Here is a 17,355-nt window from a genome sequence, read left to right on the forward strand (position 1 = left end):
AATACACAATTTACAATAACTTCAAAAACCATCTAATGCCATACTGTGAGGAATTTCTTTCTGTTCCTTGTGCTATGTTTTCTTCTACATTTGGAATCTTTTTTTTCTTTTTTGGCATCCTCGTGTTTTTAAAAAGATGACTAAGGTTACCAGCAGGTGAACACTCAGCTTCTGTGGGAGAATATCTGACTCTGTTCATGCAGAGATAGTTTCATAAATGACATGTACATATATCTAAACAGATTAGCTTACTGACTTTTGGGCAAGGATATCTTGATCTAGGAATCAGAAAGAACCTTGGACGTAGTTACCTAGCAACAAGCTTTAAATTATAATGAGATTAAGTCAGTTTGCCCAGAATCCAAATGGTATCAGGAACAGACACCTGGCCAGGATTAACCAAAATCTATTAACTTGAAAAGTCCCATAAGTCAAGGTTGCCTTCTCAGGTAGAAATAAATATAATGCTTCAAAGAAGATACATAACGTTGACGTCTGAGCCTTTACTGCATCTGAAACTCTGTGGTCGATTGTGTTTATTCTTCTCTTGGTCTTCAGTCCGCCTGTTCATCTCCTCCCTCTCGTCAGCTCTCCCTCCTGATGCCTCTCACATCGGTTTGTCCTTCCACCTCTGTGCTCAGCCCCTCTTGTTTATACTGTCATCACCTCTCACCACACCATTCTCCATATTTTTAGAAATCAGTCCACAAAGAGGAAACACAAAGTAATTTGGCTTACACTTTTCAGTTCCTGTTTCTTTTCTTTTTTTAAAGGTATAGGAGCCTTTTATTTATTTTTAAAATTAATTTATTTATTTGGTTGCACCAGGTCTTAGTTGCAGCAGGCTTGCTCCTTAGTTGTGGCATGTGAACTCTTAGTTGAGGAATGCATGTGGGATCTAGTTCCCCGACCAGGGATCGAACCCAGGCCTCCTGCATTGGGAGCGCTGAGTCCTATCCACTGCGCCACCAGGGAAGTCCCTGTTCCTGTTTCTTAGTTCTCTGCACACTGGAATTTCCAGTGAATTTAATTCTCAGGTTCCTAAAGTTCATAGTTAAGACAATTGCGCAGCCAGGAGCTCAGCGGGATTCAGTGGGAAGGATTCATTAATAGAGTCATACTTTTGTCTGCTCCCCTGTGACCTGGAACACGTGTGTCCTGACTGCCTTTGAGAAAGGATTCTCCCTTCTCTTCATCCATGTCTCTTCCTGAGCTGGGTACCCATGTGTGTCCAGGCAGACGTGCAGGAGTGGCCTGCAGCCTTCCTTCTTCTCTGGGTTATTGTCAGCACCAGCAGGGGTACCTGTTCCTCATGAGAATTGGGGAAACATGGCCACCAATACCTTCTGAAGGTGCAAAATTGGAGTTCTGGTTATTTGACCATTTTCTTTGCCCTGTTAATGGAGTGAATAGCGTTCTTACCAGGAACTAATGTTGACTTTTTAGTCATTAGAAGTTCAGGAAGATTGAAATAATATACACCAAAAAGTTAGGAGCAGTTTGTTCTGATGAATAGTATGAGGGGTGCTTTTTATATTTGCCTTTTTGTTCATATATTTTTTCTTTATTGTCCATCAAGGCCACATATTATTTTTTTAACATCTTTATTGGAGTATAATTGCTTTACAATGTTGTGTTAGTTTCTGCTTTATAACAAAGTGAATCAGCTATTCATATACATATATCCCCATACCCCCTCCCTCTTGCGTCTCCCTCCCACCCTCCCTATCCCACCCCTCTAGGTGGTCACAAAGCACCGAGCTGATCTCCCCGTGCTATGCAGCTGCTTCCCACTAGCTATCTATCTTACATTTGGAAGTGTATAAATGTCCATGCCACTCTCTCACTTCGTCCCAGCTTACCCATTCCCCTCCACGTGTCCTCAAGTCCATTCTCTACATCTGCATCTTTATTCCTGTCCTGCCCAGAGGTTCGTCAGAATCATTTTCTTTTAAAATTCCATATGTATGTGTTAGCATACAGTATTTGTTTCTCTCTTTCTGACTTACTTTGCTCTGTACAACAGACTCTAGGTCCATCCACCTCACTACAAATAACTCAATTTTGTTTCTTTTTATGGCTGAGTAATATTCCATTGTATATATGTGCCACATCTTCTTTATCCATTCATCTGTTGATGGACACTTAGGTTGCTTCCATGTCCTGGCTATTGTAAATAGAGCTGCAATGAACATTTTGGTACATGACTCTTTTTGAATTATGGTTTTCTCAGGGTATATGCCCAGTAGTGGGATTGCTGGGTCATATGGTAGTTCTATTTTTAGTTTCTTAAGGAACCTCCATACTGTTCTCCATAGTGGCTGTATCAATTTACATTCCCACCAACAGTGCAAGAGGGTTCCCTTTTCTCCACACCCTCGCCAGCATTTATGGTTTGTAGATTTTTTTAAATTTATTTATTTTATTTATTTATTTTTGGCTGCGTTGGGTCTTCATTGCTGCAAGTGGGCTTTCTCTGGTTGCGGCGAGTGAGGGCTACTCTTCGATGTGGTGCGTGGGCTTCTCATTGCAGTGGCTTCTCTTGTTGCGGAGCACGGGCTCTAGGCGCACAGGCTTCAGTAGTTGTGGCATGTGGGCTCAGTAGTTGTGGCTCATGGGCTCTAGAGCACAGGCTCAGTAGTTGTGGCACACGTGCTTAGTTGCTCTGCAGCATGTGGGATCTTCCTGGACCTGGGCTCGAACCCACGTCTCCTGCATTGGCAGGCGGATTCTTAACCACCGTGCTACCAGGGAAGTCCTGTTTGTAGGTTTTTTGATGATGGCCTTTCTGACTGATGTGAGGTGCTACTTCACTGTAGTTTTGATTTGCATTTCTCTAATGATTAGTGATGTTGAGCGTCTATTCATGTGTTTGTTGGTAATCTGTATATCTTCTTTGGAGAAATGTCTATTTAGGTCTTCTGCCCATTTTTGGATTGGGTTGTTTGTTTTTTTGATATTGAGCTGCACGAGCTGCTTGTTAATTTTGGAGATTAATCCTTTGTCAGTTGCTTCATTTGCAAATATTTTCTCCCATTCTAAGGGTTGTCTTTCCTTTTCTTTTTTTTAGATTTACATCTCTTTATTTTATTTATTATTATAAATTTATTCATTCTATTTATTTATTTTGGCGGCATTGCGTCTTCATTGCTACACGTGGGCTTTCTCTAGTTCTGGCGAGCTGGGGCTATTCTTCGTTGTGGTGCGTGGGCTTCTCATTGTGGTGGCTACTCTTGTTGCGGAGCACGGGCTCTAGGCTCTTGGGCTTCAGTAGTTGTGGCACGTGGGCTTAGTTGCTGCACAGCATGTGGGATCTTCCCAGGCCAGGTCTCGAACCCGTGTCACCTGCATCCACAGGCGGATTCTTTTTTTTTTTTTTTAACATCTTTATTGGGGTACAATTGCTTTACAATGGTGTGTTAGTTTCTGCTTTATAACAAAGTGAATCAGTTATACATATACATATGTTCCCATATCTCTTCCCTCTTGCGTCTCCCTCCCTCCCACCCTCCCTATCCCCCCCTCCAGGCTGTCACAAAGCACCGAGCCAATATCCCTGTGCCATGCGGCTGCTTCCCACTAGCTATCTACCTTACTACGTTTGTTAGTGTGTATATGTCCATGACTCTCTCTCGCCCCACAGGCGGATTCTTAACCACTGCACCACCAGGGAGATCCTTAAGGGTTGTCTTTTCATCTTGTTTATGGTTTCCTTTCTTGTGCAAAAGCTTTGAAGTTTCATTAGGTCCCATTTGTTTCTTTTTGTTTTTATTTCCATTTCTCTAGGAGGTGGGTCAAAAAGGATCTTGCTGTGATTTTCTCCTTCAGTTTGTTAATATAGTGTATCATTGATTGATTTGCATATATTGAAGAATCCTTGCATTCTTGGGATTAAACCCCACTTGATCATAGTGTATGATCCTTTTAATGTGCTCTTGGATTCTGTTTGCTAGTAATTTGTTGAGGATTTTTGCATCTATGTTCATCAGTGATATTAGCCTGTAGTTTTCTTTTTTTGTGACATCCTTGTCCTGTTTTGGTATCAGGGTGATGGTGGCCTCATAGAATGAGTTTGGGAGTGTTCCTCCCTCTGCTATATTTTGGAAGAGTTTGAGAAGGATAGGTGTTAGCTCTTCTCTAAATGTTTGAATAGAATTCGCCTGTGAAGCCATCTGGTCCTGGGCTTTTGTTTGTTGGAAGATTTTTGATCACAGTTTCAATTTCAGTGCTTGTGATTTTTCTCTTTATATTTTCTATTTCTTCCTGGTTCAGTCTCGGAACATTGTGCTTTTCTAAGAATTTGTCCATTTCTTCCAGGTTGTCCATTTTATTGGCATATAGTTGCTCGTAGTAGTCTCTTATGATCCTTTGTATTTCTGCAGTGTCAGTTCTTACTTCTCCGTTTTCATTTCTAATTCTGTTGATTTGAGTCTTCCCCCTTTTTTTCTTGGTGAGTCTGGCTAATGGTTTATCTATTTTGTTTATCTTCTCAAAGAACCAGCTTTTAGCTTTATTGATCTTTACTATCATTTCCTTCATTTCTTTCTCATTTATTTCTGATCTGATCATTATGATTTCTTTCCTTCTGGTAACTTTGGGGTTCCTTTTGTTTTTCTTCCTCTAATTGCTTTAGGTGTAAGTTTAGGTTGTTTATTTGAGATTTTTCTTGTTTCTTGAGGTAGGATTGTATTGCTATTAACTTCCCTCTTAGAACTGCTTTTGCTGCATCCCATAGTTTTTGGGTCAGTGTATTTTCTATGTCATTTGTTTCTAGGTACTTTTTATTTCCTCTTTGATTTCTTCAGTGATCTCTTGGTTATTTAGTAGCGTATTGTTTAGCCGCCATGTATGTGTATTTTTTACAGTTTTTTTTCCTGTAATTGATATCTAGTCTCATAGCATTGTGGTCGGAAAAGATACTTGGTATGATTTCAATTTTCTTACATTTACCAAGGCTTGATTTGTCACCAAAGATATAATCTATCCTGGATAATGTTCCTTGAACACTTGAGAAGAAAGTGTATTCTGTACAAATTGGAAAGAAGAAGTAAAACTGTCACTGTTTGCAGATGACATGATACTATATATAGAGAATCCTAAAGATGCCACCAGAAAACTATTACAGCTAATCAATGAATGCGGTAAAGTTGCAGGATACAAAATTAATGCACAGAAATCTCTTGCATTTCTATACACTACTGATGAAAAATCTGAAAGAGAAATTGAGGAAACGCTCCCATTTACCATTGCAACAAAAGGGATACAACACCTAGGAATAAACCTACCTAAGGAGACAAAAGACCTGTATGCAGAAAACTATAAGACACTGATGAAATAATTAAAAATGATACCAACAGATGGAGAGATATACCATGTTTTTGGATTGGAAGAATCAATATTGTGAAAATGACTATACTACCCAAAGCAATCTACAGATTCAATGCAATCCCTATCAAATTACCAGTGGCATTTTTTACGGAACTAGAACAAAAAAATCTTAAAATTTGTTTGGAGACACAAAAGACCCTGAATAGCCAAAGCAGTCTTGAGGGAAAAAAACGGAGCTGGAGGAATCAGGTTCCCCTACCTCAAACTGTATTACAAAGCTACAGTAATCAAGACAATATTGTACTGGCACAAAAAAAGAAACATAGATCAATGGAACAAGATAGAAAGCTCAGAGATAAACCCACGTACCTATGGTCAACTAACCTATGACAAAGGAGGGAAGGATATGCAATGGAGAAAAGACAGCCTCTTCAATAAGTGGTGCTGGGAAAACTGGACAGCTACATGTAAAAGAATGAAATTAGAACACTCCCTAACACCATACACAAAAATAAACTCAAAATGGATTAGAGACCTAAATGTAAGACCAGACACTACAAAACTCTTAGAGGAAAACATAGGAAGAACACTCTTTGACATAAATCACAGCAAGATCCTTTTTGACCCACCTCCTAGGGAAATGGAAATAAAATCAAAAATAAACAAATGGGACCTAATGAAACTTAACAGCTTTTGCACAGCAAAACAAGACGAAAAGACAACCCTCAGAATGGGAGAAAATATTTGCAAATGAATCAATGGACAAAGGATTAATCTCCAAAATATATAAACCGCCCATGCAGCTCAATATTAAAGAAACAAACAACCCAATCCAAAAATGGGCAGAAGACCTAAATAGACATTTCTCCAAAGAAGACATACAGATGGCCAAGAAGCACATGAAAAGCTGCTCAACATCACTAATTATTAGAGAAATGCAAATCAAAACTACAATGAGGTATCACTCACACCAGTTAGAATGGGCATCATCAGAAAATCTACAAACAACAAATGCTGGAGCTGGTGTGGAGTAAAGGGAACCCTCTTGCACTGTTGGTGGGAATGTCGATTGACACAGCCACTATGGAGAACAGTATGGAGGTTCCATATAAAACTAAAAATTGAATTACCATATGATCCAGCAATCCCCCTACTGGGCATATATCCAGAGAAAACCATAATTCAAAAAGTCACATGCACCCCAATGTGCATTGCAGCACTATTTACAATAGCCAGGTCATGGAAGCAACCTACATGCCCACTGACAGACGAATGGATAAAGAAGATGTGGTACATATATACAATGGAATATTACTCAGCCATAAAACGGAACAAAATTGGGTCATTTGTAGAGACGTGGATGGAACTAGAGACTGTCATACAGAGTGAAGTAAGTCAGAAAGAGAAAAGCAAATATCGTATGTTAGCACATATATGTGGAACCTAGAAAAATGGTACAGATGAACCGGTTTGGAGGGCAGAAATTGAGACACAGATGTACAGAATAAACGTATGGACATCAAGGGGGGAAAGCGGTGGGGGGGTGCTGGTGGTGGTGTGATGAATTGGGCGATTGGGATTGATATGTATACACTGATGTGTATAAAATTGATCACTAATAAGGACCTGCAGTATAAAAAAATAAATAAAATAAAATTCAAAAATAAAAAATAAATAAATTTACCATAAAGGTAAAAAAATGTGTATTCTGTTGATTTTGGATGGAACGTCCTATAAATATCAATTAAGTCCATTTTGTTTAATGTGTCATTTAAAGCTTGTGTTTCCTTATTTATTTTCATTTTGGATGATCTGTCCATTGGTGAAAGTGGGGTGTTAAAGACCCCTACTATTATTGTGTTACTGTCGATTTCCCCTTTTATGGCTGTTAGCATTTGCCACTTTTATTGAGGTGCTTCTATGTTGGGTGCATAAATATTTACAATTGTTATATCTTCTTCTTGGATTGATCCCTTGATTGTTATGTAGTGACCTTCTTTGTCTCTTCTAATAGTCTTTATTTTAGTCTATTTTTTCTGAAATGAGAATTGCTACTCCAGCTTTCTTTCGATTTCCACTTGCATGGAATATCTTTTTCCATCCTCTCACTTTCAGTCTGTATGTGTCCCTAGGTCTGAAGTGTGTCTCTTGTAGACAGCAAGTATACGGGTCTTGTTTTTGTATCCATTCAGCCAGTCTATGTTTTTTGGTTGTAGCATTTAATACATTTACATTTAAGATAATTATTGATATGTATGTTCCTATTATCATTTTCTTAATTGTTTTGGGTTGTTTTTGTAGGTCTTTTCCTTCTTTTGTATTTCCTGCCAGAGAAGTTCCTTTAGCATTTGTTGTAAAGCTGGTTTAGTGGTGCTGAGTTCTCTTAACTTTTGCTTTTCTATAAAGGTTTTAATTTCTCCATTGAATCTGAATGAGATCCTTGCTGGATAGAGTAATCTTGGTTGTAGGGTTTCCCCTTTCATCACTTTCAATATGTCCTGTCACTCCCTTCTGGCCTGCAGAGTTTCTGCTGAAAAATCAGCTGATAACCTTATGGGGATTCCTTTATATGTTATTTTTTATTTTTCCCTTGCTGCTTTTAATATTTTTTTCTTTGTATTTAATTTTTGTTAGTTTGATTAATATGTGTCTTAGTGTGTTTTTCCTAGGGTTTATCCTGTATGGGACTCTCTGTGCTTCCTGAACTTGGGTGACTATTTCCTTTCTGATGTTAGGGAAGTTTTCCACTATAATCTCTTCAAACTTTTTCTCAGACCCTTTCTTTTACTCTTCTTCTTCTGAGACCCCTATAATTCAAATGTTGGTGCATTTAGTGTTGTCCCCGAGGTCTCTGAGATCGTCTTCAATTCTTTTCATTCTTTTCTCTTTATTCTGCTCCTTGGCAGTTATTTCCACCATTTTGTCTTCCAGCTCACTTATTCGTTCCTCTGCCTCAGTTATTCTGTTATTGATTCCGTGTGGTGTATTTTTCATTTATTGTGTTGTTCATCTCTGTTTGTTTGTTCTTTAGTTCTTGTAGATCTTTGTTAAACATTTCTTGTATTTTCTCAATATGTGTTTCCATTCTATTTCCGAGATTCTAGATCACCTTTACTATCATTACTCTGAATTGTTTTTCAGGTAGATTGCCTATTTCCTCTGCATTTATTTGGTCTTGTAGGTTTTTACTGTGCTCCTTCATCTGTGACATTTTTTTGCCATCTTTTTTTTTTTTTTTTTAATGTGTGGGATTGTGTTCCTGTCTTACTGGTTGTTTGGCCTGAGGTTTCCAACACTGGAGTTTGTAGGCTGTTGGGTGGAGCTGGGTCTTGGTGCTAAGATGAGGATCTCTGTGAGACCTCACTCTGATGAATATTCTCTGGGGTCTAAGGTTCTCTGTTAGTCCAGTGGTTTGGACTTGGAGCTCTCACTGCAGGAGCTTCAGCCAGACACCTGGGTCGTGACCCAAGATCCCACAAGCTACGTGGGGTGGCAAAAAAAAAAAAAAAAAACAATAACAAAGTAAAAAATAAAATTAGACTAGGAAACTAACAGATATGTTAGTAAGAATGTGAAAATAAAAATATAGATGAATCAACCAACCAATCAATCAACAACCAAAAGGTACATCAGTACCACAATAGTAAAAAAAGAGGAGGAGGGAAAAGAAAAAAAAGGTGGGGGGGAAGGTCTTGGCTGTGGAGGGCGGGGCCTAAGCAATGGCGAGATTTGGGGGGTGGGTGGGGCCAATGCTCAGGACGCACAGAGCTGGAAAAGGCCCTGGGGGCTGCGGGCAGTGGGGCTTAGGCCCAAGGAGCAGAAGGGGCTCAGGGTGCCCCCCACCCTGGTCTCAGAGGGCGGGGGACTCACCTGCGAGCCCAGCAGGCTTCCTGGGCTCGAGTGCTCGGGGCAGATACCCTCCTCTCTGCTTCTGCTCCTCCGGTCTGGGAGGGCCCCTCCCACCTGCCTCTCCTGATCTCCCTGGCTTCCCTCTTATGCCCCCAGGACCAATGCGGTGCGGGTCAGGGCTTGGAGGGCAGGGGACCCGCCTGCGAGCTCAGCAGCCCCCCTGGCCTGAGTGGGCGGGGCTATGCCCCTCTCCTGCTCCTCTTGGATGGCCCCTCCCACATGCCTCTCCTGACCTCCCCCGCCTCAGGGACGCGGAGCTTGCCTGGCCTCCACTCCTCCTCCCCCCTCACTCCCCCTATACCCTACTGGTTCACTTTGGGGTTCCTCCCGACTCCTTGGGGGTCAGAGTCTCCCCCCAGCGGCCGGCGGGCACCCTAATTGTGGGGAGAAGCTAACTCCGCATCTTCCCACACCGCCATCTTGACTCCACCCCTCTTTAACTTTTAAACAAATCAAATTTAAAGATTAAAAAAAAAAAGGATGGGCTTCCCTGGTGGTGCAGTGGTTGAGAGTCCGCCTGCCAATGCAGGGGACACGGGTTCGTGCCCTGGTCCGGGAAGATCCCACATGCCGCGGAGCGGCTGGGCCCGTGAGCCATGGCCGCTGAGCCTGCGTGTCCGGAGACTGTGCTCCGCAACGGGAGAGGCCACAGCAGTGAGAGGCCCGCGTACCGCAAAAAATAAAAATTAAAAAAAAGGATGAAACTACATGACTCAGAAAGCGTATGATCTATATACTAGAACTAAAATAAATTCATCAGTAATTGTGTATTAAATCCATGCTTGGCGCACAGAGAGAAGAAAAAAAGGATGTTTTGAAACTCAGATTGAACTAGTAAATTATTGAATGATTCACGGTAAGTTGACATCCCTAGCTGTTGCCTGGACACACACTCTTAATTGTGACTATCCCCTCGTGACTCAGAAAACTTAAATGCAAACAGAATCAAACAAATATAGTCAATTTGAGGTTACACCTTCTCCTAAAAGATTGGTTACTTGTTTAAGACATCAATTCTCCGGCTATCCTTTCCCCTTCCAGGGAAATTAATCCCTGCAGCAACCCCAGCCTGGTCTGCCCCTGCCACGGACCACTCACCAGTTGTTGACGCCCACACTGCTCACCCTTTCCTCACTCTCCTTTCTGGAAATTCTCTCCATCTCAAATGCTTCCTCCCTATGAAAACTTCTGAACCCCACGTCAGTCTGTGATTTCCTCGGATGTATGGGCTGCTGCCTACTCTTCTTGTCACCAAGCACCAGGAGATGCTTCACACCAGGTGCCCAGGGCATGTTTCTTGAGGGAATCTCTCTGTTATCTAGTACAGGGAGGCTGTGTTTCTCTGACTGTTCTCTGCATTTTTATGGGGACATGCACATGTTACTCATCTTCTCTCACGGATTATAAGGTCTTGCAGAGCAGCTCTATTTGTTCTTGTATTCACATGTGCAGAAGGAAGCGGTCGGGGGAAGAGACAGGTGTGAAGCAGGTGGGGGCGGGGAGCCTGGTTGGTCAGAAGTCTCTTCTAGAAGGTGACGCCCAGCAACGAGTAAGACCCATGATTTGTGGTGAGGAGTTGGGATTTCCAGAGGCATCCAACAGACTGTAACCTTGTGTAGACATTCGGTTCGCCATTACATTTCCAGACCTGCAGAGAGCAGGTACCTTAATAAATATTTCTTATATGAACCAATAAATGAGACAAAAAGCAGCATGATTTGTACAGAAAATGACAAGCCTTTCTGTGGTGCAGGCTGGAAGCAGTAAAATGATGTGACTTACGGGTCGGGTTCCCGTCAAGGAGGTGTTACCTGCCGGGAAACTGCCCTGCACCGAGAAAGGGTGCCGAGGACAGTGGCAGGGGCAGAGGTGGGGTTGTACTGATGACCTGAGACTAGTGCTAAGGCCAGAATCCAGCAGGTCTAGTCTGACAGTACCAAGAAGGATCATAAAGCTTTTGCAACAGACCCAGCCTGAGAGTGGGTAGTTGGCTGGAGAGAAGGCAAGACATTTGAGAAAATCAGCACATTTTGATAATTGATTAGATATAGACAGAGAGGGGGGAGTGAAGTAAACAAGGATCATTTTTTAAAAATTTATTTTATGGACGTATACTTTGATTGACAATGTGTTAATTTCTGCTGTACAGCAACGTGATTCAGTTATACATATATATATATTCTTTTTCATAATGGTTTATTACAGGATATTGAATATAGTTCCCTGCGCTATACAGTAAGGACTTATCCATCCTACATATAATAATTTGCATCTGCTAATCCCAAACTCCCAATCCATTTCTCCTCCACTCCATCCCCCTTGGCAACCACGAGTCTGTTTTCCACGCCTGTGGGTCTAAAATGATGATCCTTTAAATGGTGGTTCCATTAAGTTAAGAGGATAGAAAGAGCAGCACTTTGATGGGGGAGTCTGGTGAGAGGTAAGAAGGAGCTGGGGAAAGAGACCTACGTGGGCTGGAGGCTGCAACAGTGAGCACTGAATAAATGATTGCTGACTCGAATTAAATTATAAAGAAGCCAGATGTCCTTTACCTTTTCCCCATCTGTGAGTCTGAAACAGGGAAGTGCTGGATGCTAAGGCCAATGTGTGCCGTTAAAATAAACCCTTTAGAGCAGGTTTTGATCAAATGAGTGACAGGATGCTGTGGGTACCACCTTTAAAGTAAATGTCAAGATATGTGCTTAATGGTAGCCACTTGACGGATCAGAGATGAACGTTCTGCTTGATACAGGCTCCCTGATTGCTTCAGAGCTCCTTGGAAGGGCAGCAGGTAACCAGTCAAAACCTGTCTGATGAGGGAAGCACATGATTTTTATTGTCCTTGTACAGGGCAGCTAGACTGTCATTAAACTACCGACAGTCTCAATTTCCCTTTGGAGCCCCAGAAGACAGACTCATCAACTTTTTAAGAACTTTTTTCCTTTGTAACCTTCAGAGAAATGCCAGCAATTATCAAAAAGGTGAACCCACAGACCAAGCGATCTGAAGACAAATGCAACACCAAGAGCTTTGGGAAGCATATAATTTACTGAAATTTAATATAAGAATTTAAATATATTTCCTTTTTAAATTGAAGTATAGTTGATTCACAATATTCACAATACAAAAGCTCCTTGCCTTTGCCTAAGGAACACCATCCCTCGTCACTGCATGAAAGCCCTTCACCTCTGGCCTCTCTCCCACTGGTATTCCCACTCTCTGGCCAAGCCAAATCCCTCCACTTCCCTGTGCGTCCACGCTCTCTCTTGCTTTGACCCATTCTGCTCCCGACATGGAGAGTGCCGCCCCCCACCTTGCTGTGCCAGTTCAAGGAGCGGCTCCACATAGAATTTCTAGCCCTTCCGGTGGGTCCCTGCCTGGGGCTCTAGCCACGCCCGTGTCTTATTCCAGCGCTCATCACCGTGCCTGTCTGTTTGTCCGGGTCCCTGACGAGACTGTGAGCTCCTCCAGGATGCAGCCGGGGAGTAAGAATGAATGAATGAATAACGAGCTCCAACACTGTACCTTCCTCTCATAGACCTGACTGCTGGAGCTGATCACAGTGAGAATTTTCACTGTCTCATCTAACCTGCACAGCTGTCCAGCGAGGTTGGCATTCTGATGGTGCCCATGTTAAGGATGAGGGAACGGAGGCTCAGAAATGTTCAGCGATTTGCCCAGGGTCACCGCCCGTGAGGTCAGCGCTGGGACGGCTCCTGAGCCGGAAGCCGCGTCATGGCGCTTCTGCTCCTGGCTCCCTCTGACCACCGGGTTGCTGTCTTCTTTCTACCTTGACTGGAATGTATGAAACAGTGACAGACGGCGAGGGGGAAGCAGCTGTTTTCAAGGCCAAAAAGTAGATTACAGATCATAAAAGTCAAATTGTAGGAGAGAGGCATTGACTCATTACGTCCTTCTTGTACACGAAGTGTGCGTGTCGATCACCACCAGTCATTCCCACCAGCGCCACCTGAGGCAGAGCCAAGCATCACTCATCGTCTGTCGTGATTTGTGAGTCCGTACGTGCTGCACTGCGGACCTGTACCAGAGAGCGACCAAATATTCTGAGGGTCCAATGATCTGCCCGCTTGGCTTTAGCCGTTACTTATCTGAGTACTTTTCCAGCCCCACGTCTTCCTTCTCTCCTTTCTGAGACTAGGTGATGGGAATGTAAGGGCTGTAGTGATTTTTTATTTTTAACTTTTTTTTTTTAACATCTTTATTGGAGGATAATTGCTTTACAATGGAGTGTTAGTTTCTGCTGTATAACAAAGGGAATCAGCTGTATGCACACGTATATCCCCACATCCCCTCCCTCTTGCGTCTCCCTCCCACCCTCCCTATCCCACCCCTCTAGGTGGTCACAAAGCACCGAGCTGATCTCCCTGTGCTGTGCGGAGCTGTAGTTCTTATCCCACAGGGAGAAGGGCCCTGAGGCTCTGTTTATTTATTTATTTATTATTACTTAAAACAATTTTTTAACGTTAATTTTTTAAAGTTTATTGGAGTATAGTTGATTTACAATGTTGTGTTGGTTTCAGGGGTACTGCAAAGTGATTCAGTTATACATATACCTATATTCATTCTTTTTTAGATTCTTTTCTTTTAGATATACGTTATCATAGAATATTGAGTAGAGTTCCCTGTGCTATACAGTAGGTCCGTGTTGTTTATCTATCTTATATATAGTAGTGTACGTGTGTGTGTGTGTGTGTGTTCATCCCAAGTTTCTGATTTACCACTCCCCTGTTTGTTTATCTTTCAACCTATTTTCTCTCTTTTGTTCAGATTAGAAATTTTCTAATTTTCCATTTTACCGTGTACTGGTTCTTTCCTTTGTCCCCTCCTGTCTGTTGTTGAGCCCATCAACAGCGCTTTTTATTTCCATTATTGTATTTATTTCGGTTTTAAAATTCCCACTGGGCTGCTTTTCTCTGCCGAGGCTTTCTGTTTTTCTCTTATTTCAAGTGTCTTGTGATTGCTCCTGGAATTATCTTTATCGCGGCTGCCTGTTCTTTGTAGGCTGATTCTAATATCTCTGTCGCTGTGCTGCTGGCTTCCACTTACTGTCTTTTGTTCTTTCAGCTTGAGACCTTGTTCTTGGTGTGATGAGTAAGTTTCTATTGAAAGCTGGACATTTTTGTATTATATTGTGAAACTCTGGATCTTATTTAAGCTTTGGGTTTTAGCTGTTTTTTTTCTGACACTTCTCTGGCAAGAAAAAGGGGGGGTGCATCTCCTTGACACTGCCAGCAGAGGAAGAAGTCCAAACTCCCCATTTGGTCTCCCAAAGGGTTTGGGTCTCCTGGTTACTGCTGGGTCGGGCTGAACGCCAAGTCTCCCCTCGTGGGGTCCAGGGACACTGTGTTGGGGTCTCATGACCTGCACGCAGTCATGAAAGTCCCTGGTTCTCGCACTGTGGGGATGAGGGGTGCCCGGTCACAGGCTGGTGGGGACCAGGAAGCTGAGTTCCTCGCTTTCCTTTTCCTGCGGTGTTTGGCTAGAGTAGAATGATTATTGTCTAAAAGTTTCTGTCCTTAGAGATTACAGTTTTCCTTGTCCTTTGACAAGAGAGAGCAGATCTTTTACTTGGTGGGGTGGGGGGACTTTTTGGATCTGCACCTCTTGGTGTTTCCAGGCTGCCTGTTTCTTTGGCTCCACAGGTGAGGCAAGAAGAAAAGCCAGGGAACTGCCCTGTGCTCCTCAAGTCAAAAGGTCCCTAGCTGGTCTGCTTGCTCTCTACATTTTTGAGTTTTCTTATGTATGCTTTATGTAACGTCCAAGGTTTTTAGTTATACTCAGTGGGAACAGTAGGGAAACGTACATCTACTCAATCTCGGAACTGGAATTTCCCCTCCCTGTGGACTTGAGCTCATTTCCTGCCCATGTAGGCTGGGATTCAAGGGTCATTTTACGGCTCAACCAGTCACAGGTTCTTTTAGTCTAGACTGTGGCTTCCTGGTAAAGTAGACCCTGGCAGGCACTGCCCGGACCTCCATCTAGAACTGAAGGACTGATTTTCCTGGTAACCGGGAATGATGCAGCAGTTAGCCCTCAGCATCAGTTAGCCCTGAGCTGCCCTTCCTGGTGCAGCCATGTCCCTACGGCCAGTGCAAGGGTACCAATTCCTCCACCATCACGCCAGCTTCAGAGCCCCCATGGGCTGGCTGAAGCCACCACTGAGGCTGTGTCGGAGCCAGGCTTGTCCTCTGTGAGTCCTGTTTCCTCCCTTCCCTTCCCCTGGGGTGGGGGAAGGCAGGGGCTCCCTGTAAACTCAGAGTGTGCCTCTCAACGAGCCCCACCTGTGGCTGGGAGCTGTACGGCCATCTTTGAAACCTCAGAGACTTTGTATCTATTTGATTCCAGTGACTTCTGCTTGCTGGTGACCACACCCACGGCTCTTGCAGAGTTATAGCCAGACTGGTCGTAACCCATTGCTTTCTTTCTCTTCACCCCCATGCCTCTCATGCCCAACTTCAAGGGGGACCTGAGTGGGTCCCAGTGGGGGACCTGCACTCTGAGTCATTCCTTACAATTTAGAGAACTCAGCGGGTCCTGCACCAGCAAGCCACGGCCCGCAGTGCCTGGGGGACAGGCTGCATGGGCACAGCCCAGGGAGCTCCAGCCTGTGTGTGTCCAACAGGACTTCCCCCAAAATCCCCTCCAAACTTTGATTTGAGTCTTTCTTACTGGAGTTCAAATCTGTGAGGTCTTAATCTGTTTCTAACTTATAAATTAAACTTTATCACAGGTATGTATGTATAGGAAAAGATACAGCATCAATATATAGAGGGTTCGGTACCATCCACTGTGTCTTGGAACAGATCCCATGCAGATAAGGGGCAGCTACTGAACATTTTTTTACAGCTCTTATTTTTACAGTTGCAGCTCTGTTATTTCATACTTATTTATATTTTCTCTTGCTTTTGTATTAACTATTTCCCAGCAACTATGAAAACAGAGCCACTTTGCTCTCTTAGCCAATTATAAAAATCACTTGCTGAGCTTATAAAAATGCAGACTCCTGGGATCCCTGCAGGTACAATCAAACAGACTTTTTACGGAGGAGCCTGGGAAGATATTTTAAATAAGCCTGTAGGTGAATCGTATCGCCAAAGCGTGGAAAACTGATCTAAGTCAAAGTTAGTTTTATGTACTAATCGGTTAAACATCCCCAAAGGTTCCTCTCTTTCCCCAACCCTGATCAGACTTGGTGTGTGGACCGTGGTATGACTTTATTATAACATAATATTTATCAATTGACCTATCTATCATCTACTTATCTGAGATTCATTTGAGTTGGAAACACTCTGTAAACATCCACATTTACCCTTATTTGCTTTATTACTTGAATGTTTGCTTTCTAGAGAATTACGACGAAACAGCCTTTTATGAAAGATCTGTGCTATAGATTGAATGTTTGTGCCCCTTGAAAATTTGTATGTTGAAACCTAGCCCCTAATGTGATGGTATGTGGAGGTGGGACCTTTGGGAGGGGCTGGGATTAGTGCCCTTACAAAGGAAGCTCTTGAGAGATCCCTCACCCTTCTGCCATGTGAGGTTGTAGCGGACACTCGGCTTTGAACTATATAAACCAGGAACTGGGCTCTCACCGGACACCGAGGCTGCTGGTACTTCGATCTTGGGCTTCCCAGCTACCAAGTGAAAACTACATTTCTGTTGTCTATAAGCCACCTGGTATGTGGTGTTCTAATTTAAGCAGCCAAAACAGGCAAAGACAACCTGCTTTGATTGATCCATTCGTTCAAAAAGTATAATTGGACAATTACTAGGGCTGTTCTAAACCCTATGGCTGGTTACACCAGTGGATGAGAGAGAGAAAGCCCTGCTTTCAGACAGCCTACCGTCAGCCATTGCATTTCTTATCTACTAACCCGAGTCACTCAAAGATAAGGGAAGAATGAGTGCATTTTGAATCGGAAGTGCATTCGGTCAGTTTGCCTTGGAATAATTTCATATTTTCTTAGGTGACAAGAATAAGTATGATCTAATAAATAATTTTAGTGAAGATAAACCAGGAGAAACTCAGCTTACCTTTCATGAAAGTAGTTAAGCAGATTTAAATTATTTTCCTGAGAGTGAGGGCTGTTAAACACC

General features: G+C 42.8%; 1 long non-coding RNA gene across 3 annotated transcripts in view; it reads right to left on the reverse strand.

Moving 5' to 3' along the window:
* Positions 1-17,355, reverse strand: part of LOC132593775 (uncharacterized) — a 76,057-nt gene that overhangs the window by 41,441 nt on the left and 17,261 nt on the right. The window contains exons 3-4 of one of the 3 annotated variants that reach the window (XR_009559597.1): positions 10,336-10,885; positions 3,529-5,025 (exon numbers count right to left, since the gene is read on the reverse strand). The exons of the other annotated variants lie outside the window; for them this stretch is intronic. This is a non-coding gene — a long non-coding RNA (uncharacterized lncRNA). Of the gene's footprint in view, positions 1-3,528; positions 5,026-10,335; positions 10,886-17,355 lie in introns of those variants that run through there. 3 annotated transcript variants of the gene reach the window in all.

Source organism: Globicephala melas, chromosome 17 (assembly GCF_963455315.2).
Source record: "Globicephala melas chromosome 17, mGloMel1.2, whole genome shotgun sequence".
Classification (NCBI taxonomy): domain Eukaryota; kingdom Metazoa; phylum Chordata; class Mammalia; order Artiodactyla; family Delphinidae; genus Globicephala; species Globicephala melas.